The sequence below is a fragment of the Gadus morhua genome, chromosome 15, assembly GCF_902167405.1.
Source record: "Gadus morhua chromosome 15, gadMor3.0, whole genome shotgun sequence".
NCBI lineage: Eukaryota > Metazoa > Chordata > Actinopteri > Gadiformes > Gadidae > Gadus > Gadus morhua.
Window position 1 is genome coordinate 20,271,152 of NC_044062.1, and position 4,672 is coordinate 20,275,823.

The window sequence follows — 4,672 nt, forward strand, 5'->3', positions numbered from 1 at the left end:
ATGAACGTATGACATATATGCACTCCAACATTGCAAAGAGAAAAAATCTAAATGGGTCATATTATTTCACTTTCTATAAAATGTGCAAAACTCAAATAAAATTGCTGTTTATTTGGTAATAATGAAAAATCCACTGAAAGAGGCAAGTGATCATTGAAACAAAACAATTTCCTTTCTTTTAAGGTGAAATCGCTGATTTGTGAAGTGAAAAAATACCCACCTACTGGTATATCAGTCAGAAATCAGTAACTTTTAACATGAATATTTTTGCAGTGAGTCAACAGCCCAAGACATGCTGGCTGCTTTTTCCACCGGCCACCCTCAGTAAAGAGTTCCCTGTAGAGTCAGGCACTCCCGTCCACACTCCTCCCCCCAAGTACCTCCAGTAGGACTCACTTCTGGACCTCCACACCCCTGCTGTAGTTGAGGAACTGTACAACAGTACGTCTTCAACATTTATACTTAATTTTTTTAACCCAAAAAAATATTTTTTACTTGATGTTTTCATTTCAATAAAATAAAGTTGTACGATTATTATATACAAGTCAAAAAAGGTATAGCATCACACCAAATTGCACTTTCTTCCAAATTAGAGATTTGTTCTGGTCTAAAAATCCACAGCTCCCGTTCTTGGTTTCAGATGGTATGCTTTAGTGGCTGAGTTGAGATGTTTGTTTGAGTAACAGGGAAGCCCTATCCAGCTGGTCTGGACATTGGGGAAAGCTAAAGAAATCCAAATGCTGTCAATCTGTCGTCAGGTTCCTGTAGGTCCCAGTGACTGTTGCTGTACATTATCAATGGTCGTATTGATTCTAGTGGTTGTTTTTTAACTATCAATGCAAAGCTTTATTGCTGTATATATTATTAAAGGGCCTTATGGATGTTTTTTTTTTGTTATTCTGCCTCTTCGCCACTCCTTTTGTTATAAGTTTTCCATGTCTTCATTTGCCTCATTCTTTTAGTCTTTTAATTTGTTTTTGGTTTTTTTTGGTTTGTTTTTCTGCATTTTGGTTTAGTTTGTTAGTTGTATTTCCCCCCTCACTGACACGTGTACAATTCAAACTTGACTAGGAATGAAAAGGTGGCGAAGACGAGCTGCATAGATCTCGGTTATGCTACACCCTGCTGGTCAGGTTAGTGAACTGCCACAGTGAACAGGTCTCCACCACCATAGCCTTATTGCTAGTGGGATGCTGGTACCACTTGGTCTTTTAGCATGCTTGATTTAACACCTTGAAGCCTTCTTCATGCCTCTGGTGCCTTTGCCTTCAGACCAAGTGATCCATCGTCTTGTTCTTTCCCCGACAGGAGCAAAATACCAACTCAGGGTTATATAATTGGTCAAGTTGTATTTGGATGGTGTAGAAGGATGGACAAATCACCAAAGTACTTTCAAATCATTAACACACACTTCATTAATTTATATTAACGTTCCTAACCCCAATCATGTAGTACAGACGAAAGTGGAACAAATACTAAACATTATAGTATAAAATGTGATAAAAGCTGAAAATAATGAGCACCTTAAACGTATGTTCTGTCTTTCTAAATAGCTTAATGCTTCTTCACTTGGTAGAACCAACGTTTTCCCAGCAATCTCATCATTTGGTGGCAGCTTGAATTGTTTACGGGTTTTAAATGGCTGCTTTTGCGTTGCCATTTTAAGGGTCCTTTTGACACCACTGGTGATCCATGGCCTCTTTCTGAATACACACACACACACACGTTCTAAAACACACAGGCAAACGCACACACGTTCTTATAGACAAGTACAGAGATTCCATAGCAGTTGGGGAACAGAAATGACAGGAATGTTACAGAAAACCTACAGTATTTATTTATTTTATTTCTATCAAATGTTCTGCCAATGTGTTGAGTCAGAACGTGCCGTTCTTCATGTTCCCTTTGTGTTTACTTGATGTGAGTGTAGATTGCTATGTTGGGCCATTGTGTTTCCAGACATTTTTCAAAATTTTCAAAGTTGTGGATATCCAATTGTCTATGTCTATAAAATTAAACTTGGAAAATTGGATGTTTGGGAATCATTCCGTTCCTCCCGGACAACCTTTACATGAAGAAGCCATGAATTCAGAGGCCTTGACTCCTTGGAACGCCCAATAGTTTAGTTCACACCTGTTCCTCTCTGCATCTGTAACTGTATCACAACTCTGTATTTAAAGCCTGTTGTTTAGTGTAATACTTCAACATCCACTGCACTAATGAGCGATGATTACCAAAGTGTGACTGTTTGTTAGGTATATGAATATTCTATGTCACGTGTTATTGCTTTACATGCTAGAATAACTTGATTATTTCAATAAAGTGTATTTTGCCTTTTTTGTAATATTTCCTTCTGATTATTTTTCATCCTATTGATTGAATATAGGATGTTGTATTCTATGATCCATTAATCACAGTTCGAAGACGTGTCATTTGATGAACATAAATCAGACTCGATCAACCGTTTTAAGGCGAACCAAACCCCAACACCACTTCTAGACTGATTTGCACTTGATGACTCCTCACAGGTCCAACATTCGCTATTGTATACTGCAAAACTGGTCTGTGGCTGAGATGGTTACCCGGTGTAAGTACCATATCGGCTCGGCTTCCAGATCGGCTCGGGGTCCATCGTCTGCTGATACGTCACACAATACGCTATCTATAGCAATAAGGTTTTTTATGGCTTAAATTAAAGAGCTTGTAAAATCTTTCATTTTGAACATAGACCATTCCCAACCTATCTGTAGGTTGGGAATCATCTTGGCTGTTAAGATAAGCCGTCCGTGTTGCCAGATTGGGCACATTTTCAGCCTGATTTGGCTACTTTGAATCACATTAGGCTGGAAAAAAGGGATATATGCCCAATCTGGCAAACCGAAACTAGACATAGACCTATTCTCGCTCACACATGTGCTCGCTGTTGCCTCGTGGTTGCTATGACTACAGCCAGAGCTACAGCACAAAACAGCCAATCACAACTGTCCGACGTAGGCTACAGCCAATCACAATATACGCCCATTAAAGCGTACAGCCAATGATATTGTGTAACGTAATCAGCAGACGATTGACCCCGAGCCGATCTGGAAGCCGAGCTGATATGGTACTTACACCGGCCACCAGCTTTGTTATGAGGACTTTGACATGCCTGATTAGATAAAATTAGATAACACCTTATCAATCCCCCATAGGTAAACTTATTGTGTGATAGCACAGCATCAGCGAAGGAAGAGGTATAATAAGTAAATGCTACAGTGAGGACAAGCAACCCAGTAGCCAAAAGCATACGGCGTTGGTAGTGAACGTCTTCGTGAACGCATCGCATTTCAACGTAAAATAGCGTGTTATACCTACAGCATCCGCGCGTAGCGCTGTGGAGGCGCCTGAAGAAAGCACAACCAACAAGGACATTTCCTGGTTATAAAATACATAAATTATAATTATTTGGAGACTTCCCATCGCTGCCAGTATGGCGAAGGTGACGGTGATGCAGGGTTGCAAGCTTCACGGTTTTCTCGCCAAATTGGGCTGTTTTGAAAACGGAGTCTCGGGGGTAAACCTCAGAGACGCAGGTCTCGGTTTTCTTGGGTACTTTCAAAACCCACCACAGCTTTTGGCGACTGGGTTGGATTACGATCCATTGGAACGTATCCAAAACGAACGAACGAGGGCCTCTACAGGTTGCGGGAGGTAATAGGATATTGTTCTGTAGATAGGAACACCGTTATCTGCAATCTCTGTAGTAAGGAATTTTCCTATCACCTGAGTTCATCAACCCTTAAATACCACCTCAACGCAATACATCAAGCTCGCAGGTAGCTGCCACAGCCCCTGAAGCTGGCGCTAGCAGCCTCCATGCTAGCAGCCAGCCTCGTCAAGCCACACTCGACTGAGATGCATTGAATCTTGAGTGAGATGGAAATGTTATTAATTTGATCTTAAAATGCACCGTATGTTAATGAAAGACATGTTTAAAATAAAAGAGACATTGAACTTTAAAGTCTATTATTGTCTATTATTCTTGAATCACCCATAATTTACTTGAATTAAATTATTTTGAAATACTTTCTTAGAAAAATGTAAGTATGCGATTCATTTAGATTAATTAATCGTAGAGCCTGTAATTCGATTTTTTTTTTAATCGCTTGACAGCCCTAAAATATATATATATATATTAGGGCTGTCGCCTCTCCTGGAACCGTCACCTTATCGTGGTGGAGAGGTTTGCGTGTCCCTGTGAACCTGAGGGCTGTGTTGTCTGGAGCCTTGTGCTCCTGGTAGGGTCTCTCATGGAGAGTGGTCTCAGGTGAGGGGCCAGACTAAGAATGGTTCAAAAACTCCAATGAACATCGAAAAAAGAGGAGATGTGACCCGGCCCGGAGGAAGCCCGGGCCCCCGTCTGGAGCCAGGCCCAGACGGAGGGCTCGATGGCGAGCGCCTGGTGGCCGGGTTTGCCACGGAGCCCGGTTGGGCACAGCCCGAACACACTACGTGGCACCCCCCCTCTCTTCATCCCATGGGCCCACCACCTGTGGCAAGACCCGTTGGGGTCGGGTGCGCAGCCACATGGGTGGCAGCGAAGGTCAGGGGTCTCGACGGACCAGACCCCTGGTCCGTCGAGACCCGTCCCCAGACCCAGAAGCTGGCTCTGGGGACGTGGAATGTCACCTCG

At 42.3% G+C, this 4,672-nt stretch overlaps 1 protein-coding gene across 2 annotated transcripts in view; it reads left to right on the forward strand.

The window, feature by feature from the left end:
• b3gnt2b (UDP-GlcNAc:betaGal beta-1,3-N-acetylglucosaminyltransferase 2b) overlaps nucleotides 1-2,344 on the forward strand; it is a 26,036-nt gene extending 23,692 nt beyond the window's left edge. For both annotated transcript variants that reach the window (XM_030378901.1, XM_030378899.1), the window contains one exon: nucleotides 1-2,344. This exon is cut by the window's left edge and continues 1,784 nt beyond it. The gene's annotated coding sequence lies outside the window, so the exon portion shown is untranslated.
• The last annotated feature ends 2,328 nt before the right edge of the window (nucleotides 2,345-4,672 follow it).